The sequence below is a fragment of the Heptranchias perlo genome, chromosome 35, assembly GCF_035084215.1.
Source record: "Heptranchias perlo isolate sHepPer1 chromosome 35, sHepPer1.hap1, whole genome shotgun sequence".
NCBI lineage: Eukaryota > Metazoa > Chordata > Chondrichthyes > Hexanchiformes > Hexanchidae > Heptranchias > Heptranchias perlo.
Window position 1 is genome coordinate 8,861,709 of NC_090359.1, and position 10,367 is coordinate 8,872,075.

Sequence of the window (10,367 nt, forward strand, 5' to 3'; positions counted from 1 at the left end):
CTTTCCGCCAATTGGAAATTTTTGTCTCCATCTATTCTGTCAATACCCCTCATGATTTTAAATACCTCCATCAAACCTTCTCTCAATCTTCTCTGTTCAAAGAAAAACAACCCCAGCTTCTCCAGTCTATTCAAGTAAATAAAGTCCCTCATCCCTGGAATCATTCTCGTTCATCTTGTCTGCGCCCTCTCTCAGGCCTTCACATTTTTCCTAAAGTGCGGTGCCGAGATCTGGACACAATACTCGAGTTGTGGTCGAACTAATGTTTTAGAAAGGTTCATCATGAATTCCGTGCTTCAGTGCTCTATGCCTCTATTGAAAAAGCCCAGGATCTCGTCTGCTTTTTTGAACCGCTTTCTCAACCTGCCTCACTACATTCAACGATTTGTGCACATATACCCCCAGATCACTCTGTTCCTGTCCCCCTTTTCGAATTGAGCCCTCTAATTTATATTGCTTCTCCTCGTTCTTCCTACCGAGATGTATCAACTTGCATTTTCTGCGTTAAATTTCTATATCCTCTTGAAGTCTATTACCATCCTCCTCACTGTTCACTATACGTTAAAGGTTTGTGTCATCTGCAAATTTGGGAATTGTGCCCTGTACGCCCAAGTCCAATTCATCAATAAATATCAAAAAGGGCAGTGGTGCGAGCACCGACCTGTGGGGAACATTACTGTACACCTCCCTCCAATCCGAAAAACAACCGTTCATCACTCCTCTCTGGTTTCTGTTACTGAGGCAATTTTGTATCCATGTTGCTACTACTCCTTTTATTCTATGGGTATCAATCTTGATGACAAGGCTCTTATAAGGCACTTTATCAAAAGCCTTTTGAAAGTTTATATACACCACATCAATCGCATTGCCCTCATCAACCCTCTCCGTCAACTCATCAAAAACCCTATCAAGTTAGTTCAATACGATTTGCCTTTAACAAAAGGCCAAATTTATACAAGGAGCTCGAGCCTCATTGATTGAGGCTCCGAACTGCCCACGAACAGGGATGGGATTCCAGGTGCCTTTTATTTGTTTCTTCAAAAGTTACAAACGATTGGGACAAAAGTTGAGGTTTCACCGAGATTTGAACTCGGATCGCTGGATTCAAAGTCCAGAGTGCTCACCATTACACCATGGAACCCATTTATTAAAACACGCGGCCCCCCTCACTTCAAAGATACTGGGCTCTTTTATCAGCATCGCAATGGCGCTGCATCATTTCCTGCACGAGGCTCATGGCAAAACTCTGCCATCAGCAAAACATCAAGCACTGGTCAATCGCAACCTGCCATTTTGGCTCCGCCCTTTCTCATCCTTACTTTCAGCTTCCCCACTTTCCCCTCTGAGAAGTATAGATGATTTGCCAATCACACAGCTGCTGTCAAATCGATCGGTTCCCTCGTTTCTACTTTTGTTTCACACTGCGCAGCGCAGCTCGTCTTGTTGGATAATCAGCGCATAAACTTTGCAAGGCACTGAAGCATGAATTTCGGGTTGAAAAGAGCTCGATCCTCACTGATTGATGTGGAGATGCCCGTGATAGACTGGGGTGGACAAATGTCAGGAGTCTGACAAAACCTGTTTTTTTTCCAACAGCTTGATTGGAATCGCAAGCTTGTGATTCCAACAAAGCTGTTCGACTGGAACCTGGTGTTGTCAGACTCCTCACTTATTGAAGCTGCGAACTCCCCACCAACAGGGAGGGCGAGATGCAACCAGACCGCCTCAACAACCGCTCAGTTTCCCCTTCTCGAATCCAGCCGCGGTTAGCCGCTGTTTAACGGAGAAGACACACGATGCCATGTCAAAAGCAACGGTTTCCGTATGTTAGGAGTTATCACGTTCGCCTCACATGTGAAAAGTCTCTGGTTTGATCCCATACGGGAACGTTATTTGGGAATTTGCTCTTGTGATAAGGGGGCGATAATTGGTTGTTCCTTTTAAATTTAGCAACGGCTGCACTACTTTCCTGGTGTCATAAACACTGAACATTTTAACCAGACTCTTAAAATACAGTCTTTAAAATAAGAACGTATGAAAGTTCATCACATGCAAAACACAATTACTAACTCACGTGTCACTGTCACTCGGTAACCATGTTAGTATTTTCGTCAGCCACTTTGCAGAAAGTTATCGCTTTATTCGTAGCGATTACAACAATTATTCAGCTTTCACAGAGTTTCATCAGTTTCGTGTATTCATTTCATAAAGTTCATCACTGTTTGGTGGAAATTATTTTTCTGACCGGGAATCGAACCCACACCGCGACGGTAAAAGCCCCGAATCCAAACCACCAGATGCCGCGCAGTGGGTCGACACGAAGAACAAATTAAAAAGCAGAAACAGAAAATGTTGAGAACTCTCAGCAGGTCAGACAGCATCTGTGGAGAGAGAAACAGAGGGAACGTTTCAGGTCGTGAACATTTCATCAGAACTCGCTGCACAGATGCTGCCTGACCGGCTGAGTGTATCCAACATTTTCTGTTTATATTTCAGATTTCCAGCACTTTGCTTTTGAAACGAAAGTGTAGCCCAAGTTTACGAAAGTTACACCAATGAAAATTTTGGGTGGAGATTTAGAAGATGCGACATTGGGAAGGGCTGGACTGCGATTCGAACAGTCTTCCAAGCAAAGCTCGGGGAAGTCATCGAAATTTAAAAGATGACTTGGGACGGAAAGGAACGAGAGGCTCACGTGATCGGTCGTTGGCATTCGGAATGTACAAAATGCAGTCCCCACTGCTCTGATTACCCGAATCAGACAAATAGTAATTCACAACACAGGACAAATCCATTTGATTTGAGTTTTGGAAACCCATTCACGACAGCAGCTGTCCACCATCAGTTTACTTTTCCAAACTAAAGGGTGTGAAGCTGGCACGAGTGATGATCTGTGCTGTATTATTTCTGAGCAGCAGACTCACCTTGTCCATGAATGCCTACTTGTTGGAAGGCGCAGTCCCCATTGGTCGAGGGGATCGATTTCTCGAGCTGTGATTCATCATCGTTCATTTCAGTAATATTCCGGCTTCCTGAAATTGAGATGAGATGAAACGAGCAGGTCCAATGAGCCGGTCTGTAACACGACACGGCATCTACAAATTGTCTCTTACACTTACAGTGAAGCGGAGAGCAGTTTTCACCCTTAAACCAGCAAGTTAGGTGGCGCAGTAAGTCGTGTAGATGGGAGCAGAAAGTAGTGAAGGGTCATTGATGATTAAATGAGAGGGTAAAACAATGACAGATGGAGTTCAATGTGGTGAAGTGTGATATAATCCACTTAGAACCTTAAAAAGATGAATCAGGGTATTTTCTATATGACGAGAAACTAGGAACTATGGAGGGGCAGAGAGGTTCAGGTGTCTATCTCCATAAAGCACTAAAAACTAGCAGACAAGTACAAAAAATAATTAATGGAATGTGAGCCTTCATCTCAAGGGGCTGGAATAAAAAGCGTGGAAGTTGTGCTACGGATGCATAAACATATGGTTAGACCACATCTGGAGTACAGCATTCAGTTTGGGGCACCTTGCCCAGGAGGGACATATTGGCCTTGAATAGATTCACCAGCATGATATTGCGGCTAAAAACGTTAAATTATGAGGACAGGTCGTGCAGACTAGACGTGTAGTCTCTTGATTATAGGAGATTAAGGGGTGATCTAATTGTAATGTTTAAAAAGATAGGGTGGGGAGAGAGAGGCTATTTCCTTCGGGGGTGTCTAGAACAAGGGGGCTTAACCTTAAAATTAGAGCAGGGCCGTTCAGGGGTGATGTCAGGAAACACTTCTTCACAGGAAGCGTAGCGGGACTCCCACACACTGTGCAGGGCCCAGGCTGTTTTTTGCCAGTGTGCTGAGTCCAACACACCCTGGGGGATTGGCTCAGTTATACATCGCCTGGCTCTCTGAAATGTTTCAATCATCTCAAATCTCCGCGGTCAGACTGCCGATTGTTTATTGATCAGGAAGATGGCTGGTAATAATCTGAGAGACAGTGAAGAGGTGAGAACAGAGCAGCAGGGAATGATCCCAGAACAATAGGAGCCAGCAGCTCGCCGTCTGGTCCCTGTGTCAGGGACAATACCCAACACCTCAGCTCCAGACCAGGAACAGAGAGCTGCTGTTAACGTGGCCCAGTCCTCGCAAACTGCTGGAATTGTCGGATGAAAAACAGGCTTTTCGTCTCGGAGGCTGCTTTTGGGGCTCAGTGGCTCATCGAAAGAATGATTTCTATTGAAGAGAAGGGCTCTTCTCCATCACAGACTGATACTGTACAGTGCATGGCAGAGTAAAGCTCCCTCTACACTGTGCCATCAAACAGTGCGGGGGCAGGTGCAACAAGGGTTAGATCAAGATTAAATCTCCCTTTATACAGTCACAGAGGATGTCATTTGTGACTTTGATAAGGGCCGTTTCAGATCTGTGGCAGGGGTGGAAACCTGATTGGACGGATGTGTGGGAAAGATGGACACGGATTTGTGAGGTGACAACACGTTCAAGGACTTGAGAGGAAAGGGAGGTTGTAGATGGTGTGGTAGTTTGCATGGTCAGATGGTCAAGGTGCGTCTTTTGAGAAGGAGGTTGATGACAGCAGATTTGATAGGGAGGAGGACAGTCCCTGAGGAGAGCGAACCGTTATCAGTGTCAGCTAACATGGGGCCAGGAAGCGAGGTTGGGTGTCCAACAGTTTGGTGGAAATAAGTTCGAAGCATCAGGAGGTGGGTCTCATGTTCAAAATGAGCTCAGAGAGGGCATGAGGGGAGAGAGGATAGAAACTTTGTGGGCTTGGGGAAGGGAGGGAAGTGGCAGAGGCAGCTGTACTGATGGTCTCAATCTTAGTGACAAAGAAGTCTCTGAGCTTCTCGCACTCACGCCGTTGAAGAAAATCTCTCCTCATCCCCCCGTGACTGTTTTCCAATTTATCTTAGATGTGTGTCCTCTGGTTATTGATGCTCCCATTACTGGAAACAGTTTCTCCTTATTTACTCTATCAAAACCTTTCATAATTGTGAACAGCTCCATTAAATCGCACCATAACCTTCTGGGTGTAGTCTCAGTGCCGTTCCTGGTGGCTTTTTCATCGGTTCTCATATTGTCTTCCGGTTCGGGCTCCTTGTTGGTATCCAATTAACGCGATTTCGACTCCAGGTGTTGGATTAGTCAACTTTTCGCCCCAGCCTTCCAATTTGCCTGCAGTGTGGGCTGTCGCTGCTTTTTCCTCCCTCGCTTCTGTGTCTGTCCCACAATCACACTGAGAAATGAAGCAGACCACAGCTATTAAAGTGACCAAAATCCCAAAAACAAAAGCTGAAGTGAAGCAGCAGTTCATTGGCCAAGAGTTTGACTACAATCCTTTTATCATTTACTGTAAAATCCGAGTCTCAGTGAAACACACACAGAACATTTCGGAAACACTCAGCCAGTCGGGCCCCATCTGTGGAGAGATCGGACCAATTAACTGAGAGCCTCAATGTGACGAGGAACGAGACACGGCCCCCTGTGAGAAAAAAATAACTTGCATTTGCACAGGACCTTTCACATCCTCAGGACATCCCAACTCACTTCACTGGAAGTTCAATCATTATCGTTTTATAAGAGAACGCAGCAGCCTAGTTGTGTACAGCAAGATCCCATAAACCGTAATGAGATATTGAGCAGACCTCCTGTTTTTTGGGTGTTGATGGTTGAGGGAAGAATGTTGGCCAGGAAACCGGTAGAATTCTCTGATCTTCACAAATTGACACGGAGCAGAACGAAGGGACCCACATTAAACACCTCATTCAAATGACAGCACCTCTCACAATGTAGCTCCCTCTCAGCACGACACAGTCAGCCTGGATCACATATCCCAGAGCTGGAACTGGAGCTGGAACCCACACCCTTCCAAACACCAGCCTGACTCCCTGGTATTACTCTCACCCCTGGCTAGTCATGAACCAGACTGTGCCACTCCCAGAGTAACTGATGACCACAGCCTCAGCTCCGGGTCCCGGTCTGAACCATTGCCGCAGCCTGTTATCGCTCTTTGAAAGTGGCGTGGGATTCCCGCGTTCATTCTGTGATGTGCATTGGGGCAGTGGGACGAGGTGTATTGCTCTGAAATAGAGCCGGTACTGACTCGATGGGCCAAATGACATCCTTCCGTGCTGTAACCCATCTATGATTCTATGATTCCATGTGGGTTGAGAGGGATACATGGAAGTATTCAGAGATGGCCTTATCCATGATTGACACGATCAGGAGTAGAGAGGCCACGTGAGATGGCAAGGTCGAGGGGGTGGCCGTGAATATGCGTCGGGGAGTTTCTATGCAGGGAGAGATTAAGTGAGGATAAAGTATCACACAATAGACCTGTTAGCAAAATTGAAGCCCATGGGATTAAAGGTCAATGGCAGCGTGGACACAAAATTGGCAGAGGGTCAGAAAACAGAGAGTAGTGGTGAACGGTTGTTTTTCAAACTGGCGGCAAGTATACAGTGGTGTTCCCCAGGGCTCGGAAATAGGACCACTGCTCTTTTTGATATATATTAATGAACGGGGCTTGGGTGTACAGGATATAATTTCAAAGAATTTGCAGATGACACGAAACTCGAAAGTGTAATAAACAACGTGGAGGGTAGTGAAGGACTTCAGTAATACATGGACAGACTGGCGAAATGGGCCGAAACATGGCACATGAAATTTAATGCTAAGAATTGTGAAATGATACATTATGGCAGGAAGACTGCGGGGAGGCAATATGAACTAAATGGTGAAATTTTAAAGGGAGTGCAGGAATAGCGAGACCTGGGGTGCATGTACACAAATCTTTAAAGGTGGCAGGATAAGTTGAGAAGGCTGTTAAAGAAGCAAATGGGGTCCTTCTCTTTATTAATTGAGGAATAGAATACAAAAGTAAGGAATTAATACAAAACCTTGATAAAACATTGGTTAGGCCTCAGCTGGAGTATTCTATTCAATTCTGGGCACCGGACATTAGGAAGGATGTCACGGCCTTAGAGAGGATGCAGAGGAGATTTACTAGAGTGGTGCCATGGATGAGGGACTTCAGTTGTATGGAGAAACTGAAGAATTGGAGTTGTTCTCCTCAGATCAATGCAGGTTAAGAGGAGGTTTGATAGAGGTGTTCAAAATCATGAAGCGTTTTGATAGAGTGAATATGGAGAAACTTTCCAGTTGCAGTAGGGCAGTTACATCACGGTTGAGATCCAGAGCAAAGCTGCTCGACACTGTGACATCAAACGGTACCAGGGCAGCTGCAGCACAGGTTTGGATACAGATTAAAGCTCCTGGCAAAATGTCCCATCAAACACTCTCAGGGCAGGCACAGCACGGGATAGGTCCAGATAAAAGTTCACTCTGAACTGCCCCATTAAACATTCCCAGGGAAGGTCCAGCACGGGTGATATGCAGAATGAAGCTCCCTCTACACTGTCAAATCAAACACTCCCAGGGGAGGTACAACACAGGTTAGATACACAAAATGCTTCCTCTGCTCTGTGCAGATTAGCTCTCGCCAAACATTTCAGATACAAGGTGGCTTTGCTGGACACTCTGCTGATGGCTCTCCGTGTCTCTGCACTGAGACAAACCGCTCACAATCGCCATCTCCTGGTGTTTCTGTATCTCTGGACTCACTTACACCGCTCTCTACCTCCCTCTACTGGTTTCTCTCTGTATCTCTGTACTCAGTTACACAGCTCTCTACCTCCCTCTGCTGGTGTCTCGCTGTATCTCTGTACTCAGTTACTCCGCTCTCTACCTCCCTCTGCTGGTGTATCTCTGTATTGAATGAAAGGAGGATCCGAAAGACATTGAGTTGAATCAAAAACAGCTTTTTATTTTTTTTCGCCTTTCCGCTCAGCTCAGGTGTGTGGGATGGAAGAGCAGCCAGGTTGATTCTTCACTGCCCTCGGGAGTGTCCGAAGGGCAGCCAATCGGATCAAAACAGCGATTATTTAATTGGAGTCAGGTGACTGCAGGTTGTGCATAAAAGTTGCTGGTCGGAGGGTAAAGTGAGAATTGAGTTATTTAGTATCATGGGGGATTTTGTAGTGAGAGGTTTGTTCCCGGTGCTGGTGTTAGTTGGAGCGTTTTGTTGCCCTGATATTTGGCAACACTTTCGCGGCCAGAGATGGAGGTGCAGTGCGTGGTGCAGTTGATATGGTACGCCACTTGACAGTTGACCTCACTCACCTTGCCCACTCATTTCAAAGCATTGAACTTCATCTTGCACTGCATCCAGATGCTGTGCGCTGAAATTGACTTTCTCCCCCACTGCCTCCCACAGCTGTTTGAATATTTGTGTGGAGGGGCCCTTGCTCCCCCCAAACCACTCTGTGGATATCGGATCTCCCCGCTTCTGTCCCCCTCTTGCACCAAGGTCTGTGCTGCATCAGCAGATAATCTTGTTGCATGCACTCCCGCAGGACTGGTACCAACACAGATCGGCAGATTGGTGAGTTCTGGCGCGCATATTGGAAGATGGGGGATTTAGTTGTGCGCAACCTTTATTCAATGTTTTAACAGAACTCTTCAATGTGTAAACAAACGGATGGGACCTGCATCTGTGTTTTACGTGTGCGATGTCTGATCTCCATTCAGACTCCTTGCACACAGCAGACTGTTATTTTCATCAAACAACAGGTACCAGCGACCTTTAAGAGATTTCTGGGAAATATCCTCCCTTCATGAGATTCAGCTTTCTGCTGGTGGTTGAAAGTGTGAATTGCATTGATTCCCGGTGCAAGGCCCGGAACAGAACCCTGATTGCAGGTGAGTCCTGGGGTGGGCCGAAACTTGCATCCTGCCTGCGCAGGGCTCATTGGGCGTTGGGTAATAGCACATCACGATACCCTCGCCCAAACACGAACCCGATCCTATTTTTCCCCCAGGTGTTTTATTCCCGCTGTGTGATCTCTCTGGCAGTTTGCTGACAAATGTTTAACTCGCGGCCTGTTGCCGTTAGTGGTCACAAGCAGTAACAGACAGACAGAACGTGTCTGACCGCCCTGAGATGTGGAAAAGGCATCAATTTCGGACAAATGCATCAAATCAAAATTTGATCAGGCACCGAGAGAGAAAGAAAACATTGAGAAAGGCAGAAGGAAATAGAGAAATAAAAGGTAAATACAGACATCCTTGATGTCTCTCTATTCCATCCCCAACCGTTCAGTGTCGAGTAAAAATGTCAGTGCAAGGAAATGTTCGAGAATCGGCCCAAAGAACAAATATAATAATCCAAAACTGCTGTATTCCGGAATCGAACCAGTGACCTTAAAATCTCCACTTTAACGCTCTCTCCACTGAGCTATTTCAAGCTGAGTCAAAAGCGTTTCTTTGGTAATCCTATTGGAATAAAATATAACTCCGGGTGTAGTTGCCCCTCCTGCTCATTCCTCACTTCGGGATAATGAGACCGACCATCAAGGGGAGATTTTCTGATACTTTCGTTGAATCTCATTATTGTGAAACATTCCTTGAATTCTCTGCCGAGTGGGATTTAGAGCTTAGGTTCGCCATGAACCAGCTTCCCCTCAATTGACAGCTTTATCAGTGAATCGACCAACAAACGCTCGACAGAGCTCAGGTTATATTAATAATAGAAACAGAAAGTGCGGTAAACACTCAGCAGGTCAGGCACCATCTGTGGAGAGAGAAACATCCTTTCAGGTCGATGAACATTCATCAGAACTCTATCCACAGATGCTGCCTGACCTGCTGAGTATTCCCAGCATTTTCTGTTTTTACTTCAGATTTCGAGCATCTGCAGTATTTTGCTTTTGTTTTACAGATTGTATTAATGTTCTCCTGATGATGTCTTAATTTATCTTGTTTTTGGGCCACTTTAATCTGGTTCATGGACAAATTCTTCCATCATCCCTTCTTCCACATCGCTTCTCTTTCTCATTCATTCTGTTCTCCTTTCAATCCAGAAGAGGGCGGGAATCACAGCTCACCCCCAATCCTTCCGCACACAGACCCTCGTCTGACACTCCGTGTGATCCAAGACACAATTCAATACATTACACTCTATATAAACACAGGGAAGACAGCACGTTTCTGGACACGGAGTGAAATAAACTGAAATGTTTTCAAAAAGCTATAGATTGCAACACGTGGCTCTCTCTCTCTCCGCCATCCGGGCCTGTGCTGAGTGAGCTGATTCAATGTGTTACTGGTAATTTTCATCAACATCTTTGAATGTGTCAGCACAATTTGGTGAAGTTGTTAAAGCAGCATATGATTCTTTGGCTTAATAATACAGAAATTGAGGGCAAAAACAAGGAAGTTATGTTGAAAGTTGATAAATCATTGTTCAGGCCTCTTCTGAAGTATTGTGTTTTCATTTAGGGCACTATAATTT

The 10,367-nt window shown here is 45.6% G+C and overlaps 1 non-coding gene across 1 annotated transcript; it reads right to left on the reverse strand.

Moving 5' to 3' along the window:
• Positions 1-1,069: 1,069 nt before the first annotated feature.
• Positions 1,070-1,141, reverse strand: trnaq-uug (transfer RNA glutamine (anticodon UUG)). Its single transcript has one exon. It is a non-coding gene; the product is annotated as a tRNA-Gln (tRNA).
• Between the last annotated feature and the right edge of the window lie 9,226 nt (positions 1,142-10,367).